Source organism: Apostichopus japonicus, chromosome 16, assembly GCF_037975245.1.
Source record: "Apostichopus japonicus isolate 1M-3 chromosome 16, ASM3797524v1, whole genome shotgun sequence".
Classification (NCBI taxonomy): domain Eukaryota; kingdom Metazoa; phylum Echinodermata; class Holothuroidea; order Aspidochirotida; family Stichopodidae; genus Apostichopus; species Apostichopus japonicus.
Genome location: NC_092576.1, coordinates 33,952,403 through 33,967,136, shown reverse-complemented (window position 1 = coordinate 33,967,136; position 14,734 = coordinate 33,952,403).

Genomic DNA, 14,734 nt, shown 5'->3' with positions numbered 1-14,734 from the left:
TCTTTGGAGAAATATCGAAGACACTTCCTCTTCACACCAAACTGCTATTGTCTGTTCTACCAAAAATTTCTTATTAACTTGCAAGAGCCAGCTCGAACAGGAACTTTCTGACCATGCATCGCAACAGAGTTTTTCCAGCTTCCTCTACGTGATAAACTTACATTTACTCTATACAGTAAACTGTACTTTGTTACTTTGCATTTTACTTTCTACAGTACACAGCGGTATTGAATAAATAGGAAAGCTCATGAGAAAAGATTACCTCTAGACGCAGCCTAGGATTTTAAAGTACATCACTTGTCAGTAGGTAGACGCTACGACATATGACTTTAAAGCAGCATTTTGCGTCCTTTTCTATGATTTTTTTCAACCTCACTGACTCCACTATGCCATAACGACATACATAATTAGCTTATCTACTTAAATCTTACTTCAAATGGTGGCATAAAAGTCGAAAAATTTGCAACAATTTGGCTACGGCTCATAACTAAACCTGCATCTCTGATTGGTTGAATTCAAACTAGTGGGTTTGGGGAACTGAATGCGATTAATTTTGTATGTGGAATGCTCGCCAACTAACGTTGTTGGCAGGGAAAAACTTGGCTAATATCTTAGTTTGCTGTTTTGTGATTTCATGTATGTAAAAACTTGATGGACATGTCAAAAGAGTAGAAAACGGCGACCAAACGCAAAATGATCATGAATAAACATACTATTCACTGATTGGTGGAATTCAAAGTAGTGGATATGGAGATTGAAAACTTTGTCGAGGACACTCTTACTTGTTATCGACATAAATCGTTAATTACTCGCTAATTAATGCTCTTGGCAGGGTGAAACTTGGATGGTATCTTACAGTAGATAGCTGTTTTATGATTGATACATGTAAAAAAATCGATGCACATGTTAAAAAGGTGGAAAAAAGCGACCCAACGCAAAATGCTGCTTTAAGGGGAAATGCAAATACCCCTTGAGGAGAAATACAGTGTGGTAAAATATCCTGTAGGAAACTGTTTACTGGTTATGTGCAATGTAAAATGGGGATGAGGGGACGATGGGAATAAACCATTGTCACTCTGTCACTCTCAGGTACAGTATAGGTGCTGTATATTATAACTGGAACATCAGCAAAGTTACTGCCTAATTGGGTATAAGCGCCAAGATTACTGTTTGCAGTATATTCACTTCAACTATAGGTCTGGAACTTATTTGTGTTCAGTTGCAAAGTTGTTCAATAATGACATTGCATGAAATGATCAGACTGACCACTTAGACAGTGTACCACAATATGGCAATGTATATCGGCCACCCTCAGGAAAATTATTTTTGGGCTTATTTCCAGGTATCATCACTGCTTTTATTACTAGGACAGTTTTAAGATTACAAGTTAAAGTACAGATGATATGAAAATCAGGACAATTGAAGGAGATTTGACCTATCTTAGAAAAATGAAGTAGAAATGGTGAGATTTTGCCCGGATAGCCATTTCAAAGGAGCGGGACCACAGCTCTAAACTTTCACCCCTTGCAGCCCAAAATCTTGACGTTAAAGGTATGGGATTAACAAGTGCCATGATAGGCCAAGTCATCAGCTATGAGGAAATGGGTAGGAATGCCATAAAGGGCATATCTTCTATGCTCTAGGGGCCCTCTAAGGAAGACAAGTTTAGTGTGTTAGTCAATGGAGAAGAATAACTGTGGTACGCTTATAAGAAATGTGATTTCTCTCAGTTTAGCCCCAAAAAAGCAAATTATAGGCTAAAATGGTCAGGCTACTGTAGCCGTTGATATTTCAGGTGAAATGTTTCATGATTTCATGCTTGAGTGATTTTGAAGGGGAAAATTCTTATTTAGCTAAAAAAATGGATTTTCAGGGTTGAGATCATATAACTCACTTTTGGCTGAGCTTTTGTCTCACATAGCAACTTGCATTTTGTAATGTTTGACATTATTTTAAAGAATGGTGAAGATGTTGCTACTCCAAGTCTCCAACATATTTCAGTAGGCTTAAATTCAAGATTGCATTACCATAGTTGAAGGACTATGGAAAGGAAGTTTCATGAAATTTACTTAGCAACGGTAATCAAAAGTAACACAGTTGAACACTTATAGATGATGTTTGGGCAGTACAAATTAGCAAATTATACTTGGAATTTCATTGTTCCAGAGTTGATACAGTTCAGATTCAGCCCTGCCGTGTCAGTGTTGTTGTTGAAGAGCATGATTTCTGCCATAATTTACACCTTAAGGTAAGTAATGTTAAAACAATGAACTAGAACTAAAGTAAGCCCGGGATAACACAGATCTCTGCTGTTTACTAGCAATTGGGATGCTATAGTCCCAGGTATAGCCAGCATAGTGCTCCTACCATGTGTCATTGTCAGTCTGGGTATCATTTTGACTTCTCTGTATTAAAATACATTGTGTTGGGCTATACTTATGTGTAACTTACAGTAGTTGTCAAAAATGTATGGCAGAATCATCAATATAGGTCTATATAATTGGCTGGTTTACAGTATTCATAGAACAAATTCTGACTTGTGAGTCCTTAATTGAGACACAAGTAAAAAATCTGCAAGGTACAGTACAACTAAACACCTCAATTTGCATGGTTCAGATGCATAAATATAATATATACTGGCTTCTCCCAAAATGTGCCCTGACATGGGCATGGCCTGGCTTAATCCAGCTGTTAGTGTTAGTTGGTGATGTACTTTGCTTCTTCTCGGTAAACACCAACCCCCTTTTACTTATTTGCAGACCATGAGAAAGGTGTAGAATTGAACAAATATGCATTAAATGTAACTGTAACAGGAAAATGTGGTATAGCAGTCCTTGACTAGTAACTTGTGAGGCTAGTTTTAACCTTATTTAACACAAGGCAGTGTTTAGAGGGCGCCCTCTATAATGAAATCTCAATAAATAAACACCTAAAAACACCTACTTTACAATCTCAATTGCTTTCTGCCAGTTGTAAACTTTTATCCTGCAGTTCAGTTATCACCTTGAAGAATTTATACTCTTTAAATCCCAAATAAGATCAAATTTATATTTAGTGTTTCTTTTGCTCTATGCCAGGTCTGGGACCCCCCTCTCCCAGCCCGATTATCATCTCCTTAGAAAGGACTCGCAGAACCTGGAGACAGGTTTGTGCATAATAAAGGACTTTTGAAGTACACAATAATCAACAGAAGGAATTTTTCCAGAGAATGTAAGAAACAGATGGATTGAAAGCACAGCAACGCGGCTAGAGCAGAAATCCATTTCAAGCTCAAATTTGACCCAACTGAGCTCTTAAAAAGTTAATATTGGGGATCAAACAGAAAAATAATTACAGAGACTTTAATGCTTTGTAGTTCAGATTACCTCAGGAGAAGAAGAAAAATTTCACGAGGCTTAAGGTAGCATACTACAATTAGGTAATGTACATCCGCCAAAAAAGTGCCTAAAATGAGCCACCGAACTTGTTGTTTTTGGCTAATTTCCAGCTATCATTTTCGATTTTGTAAGTTAGGATGTTTATGAGTACTTACAAGTTAAAGTACAGATGATATGAAAATCAGGACGATTGAAGGAGATTTGACCTAGTTTAGAAAAATGAAGTCCTGAGAAATGTACTCTCTACCCACTATTTTTTCAAGTTATTAGTATTTTGACTTACTGTGTTGTGTGTTAGGGTGGCAGCTGTGCGAATATACTTCTTGAAATGTTTAAAAAGGTGTATAAATTGTGATAAGGATTCACCAGCTGTTCAGGCTGAATTTTACTAAGTGTTTTATACTGTGTCTCCAACTCAAACTTCATTGGCTTAAATGAAGATCACCCCTTGTACACAGTCATCTCTCTGAGCAAGTTATTGCAATAGTGGAAGTATGCAATTAAAACTTCATACAACGTACCTTTTTTCACACACACATTTTAATAGCTCAGTTACATTCAGGAGTATTGGTTCTCTTGTTCATTTGTAATCTGCTATATGGTCAACTTCTTTTGCTGGTTTACTTTTGAGATCAAACATATTCTATTGTTTGATTTTTAGTACTTATGCTTTATCTTCTCCTAATCTTACCATCCTTTAGTGTAATTGCCAGCTAAAATTGCCCATATTCGCTGGTTATTACATTTCTCTCAATCTGGACCATATATGGATTTATCTCATCCTCTCTTGGGATACTAAGCTTGCACTCAACTTTTACAGCTAGAACTCCAGGTTTCAACACTTCCAGGAAACATACCTTCATTGCGGCTCTGATGACCTTGGATGACTTTGACCTAGTTTCTAATATTTTAATAAAATCTGATAGATTAGTGGATGGGATGGGCTTTTTACAGTACTTACTTGGTTTGGTAGTGTCCATTGTAATTGCTTGATCCCATAGTCATACAGGGCTCCTCCTTTCTTCCAATTGATTATCAATGCAAACAGGTCTACATAGCTTTGCTTCTCCTTTGCTATGATAACTTTCATCTTGGTCTTTTGACAATTTTGGCATTTTCCACTTCCATGGTTCACCAACAACAGTTCCAAAGATGGCCCACCACTTGACTATTCAGTTGCATCCATGCTATTAAGAAAAGATTTGCAAAGCCAGAAAGTCAATTGATTTGGTGATTTGGATACTATATTCATATACATTTAGTATTGCTGATCAGAATGTGTAATTTAGTATAATGGGCTTGCAGCAATGATTGATGTACATTCAAATACAAAGAAAGCTGGAGTTCAAACAAATTCCCACTTCTTCAGTCATGAGAGTGAGACTTATAAAGGTTCTCACCTATAACTAACCTCTAATTGACTTCAAGTGACCCTTGACTCTATGGAAAACAATGGGATCATCTATTCAGCATACTATAGGTTCCCCTAAGTTACATTCATACCTTCAAGTATTGTACTATAGAGGTTTTCCAACCATGATCTGTTGACCTAAACTGACATCATGACTAGCATTAAACACGACTGCGATTATCTTCTTACTAATTGCTACCAAACAGTTTGAAGCTAACTTTTCACTCATGGAATGTCACGTTTACAGACTTTGACCTAAGTTGACCCAATTTAACTTTGACCTTGATGTAAAATAAAAGAGACCATCAAACATGATATATCTTTGAAAACTAACTTCAAAACAATTTAGTTACAACTATTAAATAATACAAGTGATATGACTAAACTTCCAAATTAAATTAACATTACTGTAATTGTGAACAAACTACAATGTACTCACAGTCTTACATGTAATACCTGTGCAACACGATTCAGTCTCCCAATTAACTGAAAACAACAAGAATAATCACTGCACTGCACTACACATGTACACACACATCAAACATAAATTTACTAACTGCAGATTATCCCAGGGCTACTTTAATCTATCCTTTTAACAATTTGCTTAAAATACAGACTACTCACTACCAATAAACATGGCTGACTGTTACATAACTATGGAAAATGTGGCCCAAAACGAAATCAATTTTACAATTCATGCTGTTTTGGCATCTTTAATGACGCGAACCCATGAACCCATTCCCATTAGTTATTTTCCAAATCACACATAAATTTTGCCATTTATATGAAGGGATATTGAATTGATACAAACTCACCTTTCATAATTCTTCATTCCTCGACTGTACTCCTCATCGGGCCTTGCACTACCCTCAATTAAACGATGGCTAAGCCCTGTACGTACTGCAGTATAAGCAATATACCTCCTGCTTTATGGCTGTGGCGAACGTTGACACAAGTGTAGCCATTGCCTATGAGACTGTGTACACAGGTTCTACGGTATGACAACAACCCCTATTGCGGGATGTCGGAGTAACTGCATTCCGCGATTATGGCAATGTTTTAAAACTGCTGGTAATTTGGTGGTATTTGTGTTGGATACTGTATCATATCTTCAAACTACACCAGGTAAAGTTACATAGGAATTAACAAATAACTTGATGCACGGCAAAGTCCAGGATGGTTAGATATTAAACGGCTGTTCCTGCTGCTTGAAGTAGTGGAACTGAGCTGCCTCCAACAAGCATATATGCTACTGGGTGCATGTCAGTTAGATGACAACAATTGAAAGTGGAAGCTTGATGTGACATCAGTTCTAATTTGCATATATATGGGGGTCTAAAGTTCAACACAAATACACTACACTTCCTACTGCCATCAGTCTTGCTTATAAATGCAACACTGATATAATCATGACCCTCTGACTCACCCCTGATCCAGGGATTCACAACACAGTCACGCTGATAACTGACATCTTAGGTAAAGCATGGAGCTATAAAGCTCCATGGGTAAAGTGAGGCATATGGGATTCAAATGATCCACATTTAACTCTCCATGTTTAGGGTACAATCATTCCATTGATAGGTGCATAACTTGGGCCTACAGGCAAATGAAACGTACACCCGTCTGTAATTAATTGTTTGTTCTGCTTATATAGCTGTGAAGCATATTCTAGTTTGTTATTGTTATTATGATATCACCCATGGCTCGCGCATTGTTGGATTGCGCTGTGGTGCGGCGGGATTAAAATCACTCGCTATTAGAAGTGTATGTTCTGTACATTTTGAGTTGATCAGTACTTTGAGTAAATTAGATGTTATCAGTGAAAGCTAAGGCCCGGCTTTCCGTTCCCGAACTACCTACAATAAGCCTTACATAGTCACTAAATCAATTCAGAATTCTTGGCATAGTATGGGAAAATTTGAGTTTATCAGTACCTTGAGTAAATTAGCGCGTACAAAATGATAGTAGAGCACATAGGAGACAAATGGTTCGAACGTAGACAAATATATATCTTTTCAAAATCCCTTCATATCTAATTTTGCATCCCTCAAGAAATGTAAAGATGCATCAAAACATGGAAGTAATTCGTTATTTGATGAAGACAACCAAAGAAAACATTACCCTTTCAATTATGCAATTATTGCACTGTACCATGCGCTATTCAAGTAAAGGTATGTGATTGAATCAACACATCTGTTCATTGCAATGTGTTTGTCATATATGGTAATACAGTTCCAATAATGCTGGCCTATTTCACACTTTTTTGGCAGAATTCGGATTTGCAAAAGTTTGATGAATATTCAGCAAGGTCAACCTTTCTTGATTTATCCCGCACTTTTCACTGAAAATGATTCTAATTAGGTGATTGACCCACGGAACCAGCACGCTACATTGTCACACAACAGATCAAAAGAGAAACCATATCCTTCGAACGTAATCCTATCCCTAACCCTATGCTCAAGAAATGGGCGATCACAACACACTGGGCCTATACCTATTAGATAACGTTAGACCCAGCTGGTTCTGCGAAAAAAATATGCACTAAGAGACTATTGTTGCTAATATGATACAACATCCTTTTTGTCATTATTTTTTTGCGCGTGCAACATAATATAAACATGACCCACACGTACATTGATTCATTCCTGTTAAAATGGCTCACCCCACGGTCACACTGATGTCTGACATTTTTATTTCCAAAGACCGATGGCATATGAAAACTTTGTCCTGAGTTCAGGGGAAAATCATTCGATCGACAAATGCATTACAGAAGTCACATTAAGTCCACATGGTTTGTCTGACCAATATCCAGTAAGAACTGAGAACATCGGCGATTGTGTCACAGAGCGATTAAAGAAATCAAACGTAACATCTGTGGTTTTGATTTTTAGTTTGTTTTAGTAAATAATCTTCGAGTAATCGTTTAAATTTAAACTTACGGGCCCATTGTCACTATCGCCAAATTCAATTACCAGCGATCCAGTGACAACGAACATTTCGTCGTCGCTACAACACTAAGAACAGAGTTGTTGTATACAGCTGTATGATATAAATAATGTATGATGTACGGTACCTTTCCTCCAATCCTGTACACGAAAAGTAAAAGTGCATACTGCGCATGTGCACAAAGATTCAAGTGCATACTGCGCATGTGCACAAGATACATGTTTTGACTGTTGAAAATAGGTCAGCCGAAAATGGTATATGGGGGTTTTCTGTTTCAGGGCAGGTAAAATCAATCGATCCGACTATTGGAGATGTTTAGCATGTTATTATGTACTGCATGTCAAGAGATAATGAAAATATATATATAAAAATCAAGAAATATCACCAAAAAACCGCGTTTCCCCCTACCGTTCATTTGTTTTCATAGCTGATATTTTTCTTGTTTTATAACAAAGCAAAAAAGTACCTGTTAGGGACTTTGAAAATCTTTCAAATTTCATGAATATGCAGTACATCGACTCCTCTTCACAACCTGATACTTTTTTTGAGTGTCGGATCACGTTATATTGGTAAAACTGACGTTCAAAACGTTAGGGGGAAATGTTTTTTTCCCCTTAACGGCACTTTCTCCCTACCGTACATTTTTTTGCCAAATATTTCTCCTTATTCCGCAATTAGGTTTATATATATATATATATATATATATATATATATATATATATATATATATATATATATATATATATATATATATATATAAAAATATATATATATAGCTCTAAATTAGACCGTTGGGCGACATAGGATAAAAAGAGCACTTAGGGCAACATTGGCAATTTAATGTTATTGCTTCACACTGGACCATTGTAAAGACTCCAGTTTGAGTGCTTTTACAAATAATCCTTTTGCAAAATACAAATACCAAGGATTTTAATTAAATAATCAATTAATTGTACACAAACACACTTAGGGCGACATATAGATGTCGCCCTAAGTGCATCTCAGTGAATTTAACTGTGAAACAGCACTTTGGGCGACATCGCATCAAATAACACTTAGGGCGACATTGGCAATTTAATGTAATTTCATCACATTGGAGTCCAGTATGGGTACTATTTATAGTAACCCCTTTGAAATATATATTTAGCAAGGAATTAAATTAATTAATGAATTAATTACACATATACATGTAATACAATACTATTTTGTCACACTGGACCACTGTATAGGACTCCAGTGTGGGTTCTATTTATAGAAATCCCTTTGCAAGACAATAAACCAAGTAATTTAACTAATTAATTAATTAATAACACATATTCATGTTGGTGTATGTGAATTTAGCTCTTTTCACAACACTTCGGCAACATATCATAAAAACAGCACTTAGGGCGACAGTGGCAATTTAATCTATATTTCATCAAACTGGACCACTGTTAGGACTCCAGTATGGGTATTATTTATATGTATCCCTTTGCGCAATACATATAGCAAATAATTTAACTAATTAATTATTTAATTGCACATATACAAGTTGTCCTATGTGAATTTATCTCTTTTCACAACACTTAGGGCGACATAGAATAAAAACAATACTAAGGGCGACATTGGCAATTTCATGTTATTCCATCACACTGGACCACTGTTAGGACTCCAGTATGGGTACTATTCATAGTAAACCCTTTGTAAAATAAATATAGAAAATATTCTAATTAACTAAGTAATTAATTACACATATACAAGTTGTCCTATGTGAATTTATCTCTTTTCACAACACTTAGGGCGACATAGAATAAAAACAGCACTAAAGGCGACATTGGCAATTTAATGTTATTCCATCACACTGGACCACTGTTAGGACTCCAGTATGGGTACAATTGATAGTAACCCCTTTGTAAAATTAATATAGAAAATATTCTAATTAACTAAGTAATTAATTACACATATACAAGTTGTCCTATGTGAATTTATCTCTTTTCACAACACTTAGGGCGACATAGAATAAAAACAGCACTAAAGGCGACATTGGCAATTTAATGTTATTCCATCACACTGGACCACTGTTAGGACTCCAGTATGGGTACAATTGATAGTAACCCCTTTGTAAAATAAATATAGAAAATAATTTAATGAACTAAGTAATTAATTACACATATACGAGTTGTTCTATGCGAATTTATCTCTTTTCACAACACTTAGGGCGACATAGAATAAAAACAGCACTTAGGGCAACATTGGCAATTTAATGTTATTCCATCACACTGGACCACTGTTAGGACAGTATGGGTACTATTGATATTAATCCCTTTGTAAAATAAATATAGAAAATAATTTAATTAACTAAGTAATTAATTACACATATACATGTAATACAATACTATTTTCTCACACTGGACCACTGTATAGGACTCCAGTGTGGGTTCTATTTATAGAAATCCCTTTGCAAGACAATAAACCAAGTAGTTTAACTAATTAATTAATTAATTAATAACACATATTCATGTTGGCATATGTGAATTTAGCTCTTTTCACAACACTTGGGCAACATATCATAAAAACAGCACTTATGGCGACAGTGGCAATTTAATGTATATTTCATCAAACTGGACCACTGTTAGGACTCCAGTATGGGTATTATTGATGTGTATCCCTTTGCACAATACATATAGCAAATAATTTAACTAATTAATTATTTAATTGCACATATACAAGTTGTCCTATGTAAATTTATCTCTTTTCACAACACTTAGGGCGACATAGAATAAAAACAGCACTAAGGGCGACATTGGCAATTTAATGTTATTCCATCACACTGGACCACTGTTAGGACTCCAGTATGGGTACTGTTGAAAGTTATCCCTTTGTAAAATAAATATAGAAAATAATTTAATTAACTAAGTAATTAATTACACATATACAAGTTGTCCTATGTGAATTTATCTCTTTTCACAACACTTAGGGCGACATAGAATAAAAACAGCACTTAGGGCAACATTGGCAATTTAATGTTATTCCATCACACTGGACCACTGTTAGGACTCCAGTATGGGTACTATTGATATTAATCCCTTTGTAAAATAAATATAGAAAATAATTTAATTAACTAAGTAATTAATTACACATATACATGTAATACAATGCTATTTTCTCACACTGGACCACTGTATAGGACTCCAGTGTGGGTTCTATTTATAGAAATCCCTTTGCAAGACAATAAACCAAGTAGTTTAACTAATTAATTAATTAATAACACATATTCATGTTGGCATATGTGAATTTAGCTCTTTTCACAACACTTGGGCAACATATCATAAAAACAGCACTTCGGGCGACAGTGGCATTTTAATGTATATTTCATCAAACTGGACCACTGTTAGGACTCCAGTATGGGTATTATTGATGTGTATCCCTTTGCACAATACATATAGCAAATAATTTAACTGCATCTGAGGTCACCTGGAAATGCAAAAAAAATCCAAAGGGGAGGGGGACACCCCTCCCCTTAGACCCCTCCCCTTAGACCCCTCCCCCAGGCCGTCCATCAGTCTTCAGCCCCCCCACCCAAAAGTACCTTCCTACGCCACTGATTTTAGCTGTTGTTGGGGGTCCATCTATCTAGCACTACTCAAGGCTTAATCTGGCATGAGCAGGGATTCTTCAATTGTGTATAGGGTTATGTGCAAGACAACCTGAAACTTCTGTCCCATCAGTCACAGAATTAGGCTGCATGTGTGGTGCAATGCAAAATGGGGAAATCCAGTGCTGAAAGACAGCGAAACAGGAGGGAACGTTTGAAAGCTCAGGGGAATATGATGCATATAAAAAACACAATCAGCTTATCGCAAACAGTGGGCCCACAAGAAGAAGCGGGAGATGTCTTCACAACAGAAGCGTCGAGAACGTGAACAAAACGTAAATCAGAATACAGGTACAGTATATTTCTTCAAATTAATTTGTTAGACCATGTTATTGAAAGCAGCTTGTGTCACTGACATGATGGTGACATGATGAAGTGTTCATTGACCTGTGAAGGTTATCCTGAATCAAGATTGGTATGCATGTCAGATCTTTGGATTTTACTGTCCCATCAGTCACAGTATATGGTTCAGATAGTATAGCCTATATTGGACAGTTTGCAATGCCTAAAAGTATTAGTACAAGAATAGTGTTGTTCCATTCATACCTAATTTCCAAAAAGAAATGACGTAACAACTATTATCATCTACAGCAGTGGCATGCACAGAGGTTTGTAGAGAGGGCTGGATCACTGCATACAGGCCCTTCTGTCCAAAATTTGAGGAATGCAATATTATTGGATCACAGAACAATGAGGCCGAATTGAAGGAACTGGTGGGTCTATCAGGGGGAAAAAGAACCTGAAGCACTGTACAACACACTCCTGGTTGGCAGTATCACCACAGGAGTACCCATCACATAAGTGAATTAGTTTTCACAGAACCACTAGGCTGTAACTTAAATGATGTAAGGTCCAATCCAATCATTGGTAAGGCCAGGTGGATCCTTTTCATAGTATGTATGCCCCTTTGCCTATTAGTTTTGGCTCTTTCCTCATGGGATGTTGACCACTTTAGTATTTTGGGGGGAAATGGAGAACATGGCTTAAAAAATTTGTATTAGACTTTCACTATATGATGGGCAGATTGGACCCTTTAAATCCACAGTTAAGAGTATCTCGGTACTTTTGCTGCCCAGGGTTAAGCTCAGCATATTGTCAAAAGCTCATGTGACCTAAATGACTTCATCAATGTTGTATAATTAGTATCCTGTTCATTATCATTGTTTGCATGTTTCAAGGCTCAGCTCGTTCTGTTGTTGTTAATAAATAAAATGCAAGTTTCAAATGCATATGGATTGTGTTTCATTTTTCCAGATGTCATTACTTGATACACCGAAGTGGGATGACATGAGTCCCATACATGGGCAACATACCTCACCAAATATGGGCCCAAACAGCTTTCCCAGTGAGGCCCCAACAAATCACACACCCATGACTCAGTCATATGGGGCTATATGAGACAGCAAGTGTGGAATGGAACAGGTTTTCCATGGGCCTGTGTCTGTTCTACATTATGCCAGTTGCTTCTATGGGATGCTCATATGGCAAACCAATGTGGGACCCACACCCCATTGGCCAACTCGAATGGGCCCTACCTGTGATGACTATGGTTGGCTAGAGCCCAGATGACCCAAGTTTAATGCTAGTTGGCACCATATGTGGATGCAAACTGAAGTTAGTGCAAAACAAAATTTGCTATAATTTTGGAGGAGATACTGTAGCGTCCCATCAGTCACAGAGCTTCTGTCCCATCAGTCACAAGGGAAATGCCACTGTGTGAAATAGTTAATGCCAATATTCTCTCAATGGTGGTGCTCTGATATAGCTACATTAAGTAGCTACCAGGAGGGGTATTCTTTTCATTCTGAGATAGCGCTTACAAGTTAACTAAATGTACCTAAAAATGGTGGTCCGCAAATGTCCCATCAGTCACAGGGCTACTCTAAGTGCTCCCTATCTAAAAGGAACATACTTATGTGAACAGTTCTTCAATGATGGAACACAGGACAGGGGCACATACTCAAAAACCACTGCAGTGGTAGTCCAAGATGTCTGCTTTGTTAATCATAAAATATCTTTTGATACCTTCTTAAAAATAACAGTGACCATAATAATGTGAACATTTGGTGTAAGTATATACTGAGAATAAAAAGCTTTGAAGAGGTTCAATCCAAATCATAATAACAAATGAGGAAAAAACCTGTCTTTATGTTGATGTGACAAGGACTTACAGAACCAAAATAATGGCAAGTTCTTCTCAATGTCAAGAAATATTTAAAAACTTCTTGAATATGCAAATTCCTGTCATACCCATTAAACAATATTCAAAGAACACAATTGTTAGAGGAGATACTAGTTAGGCTTTTTGAAAATCTAAAACTTGAGCACATGCTTGAGTATAAAGTGCAAGAATGCCTTCACTCAAGATGTTTCCACTGAAAAAGATTATAAAAAGAGGGAGCACCAACCTAAAAATTACTGAGTTTATAGATACATTCATTATCTATTACTATTGTTAAAACATTATGTTGCAAAAGTCCCTTTGTAAGAAAAGTAAACTGTGACCTTTGGGTGCATGCCCAAAGAAATTTCAATGATAAAAAATGTTGAAATTCATATCGAAAATATTTCCAGGTATGTTCTTTATAAAGTTGTATGAACTGGTCTTCTTAACCCACCCCCCACCCCCATCCACAAGACAAGGTTTTTTGGTGGGGTGGAAGTAGATCACTTTTGCATATTTTAGTGGAGCTATGTTATGTTTCTCAAAGAATTGCATAAAAAGTTCACGTTTTGGTCCCTCCATTCACTCAAATGTCCAATGAATTCTAAAGCGATTCTAACACCTGACGTCACACAGTCACATTCTGGAGGCAACGGTGTCAATGGAGCATCAATATAGACCGGGAGCCCATAGGGTTTGGTTAGCTGGGAAGGTAATCAATTGCCTTGTACATCACAATGTTCACAGTGCATTCCTGTATATGAAACCAGACAACTGGCAAACCGGCTGTGGTGGGTGTGGCTGGGAAAGCAATTTTAAAGTCACCTAAAAGCTAACCTAGATCAGCTTTCATGGTAACCACATCAAAGTAAATACAATGTGTCAGGTATGGCCCCATGAGCAACAAATGGCCATCGCCAGTAATTATTGGTGGTGGGGTAGCTTTGCCAGCCTCACGGATGACCTAGGTCAGCTCATGAGGTAACCACTTGAAACCTATTGGAAAATGATGGTCAGGACTTCAGTTACAAGAGATGGGCATTTCCAGTCATTTTTATTTTTTTTAATTTGTATTAGTGGGGTACCCCTGCCAGTAGACCCCCAAAATGCCCATCCCCTCATTGACCTAGGTGAGCTCATGAACTAACCAGTTGAAAACTACTGGAAAATGATAAGCAGGACTCTATATGTGAGGGATGGGC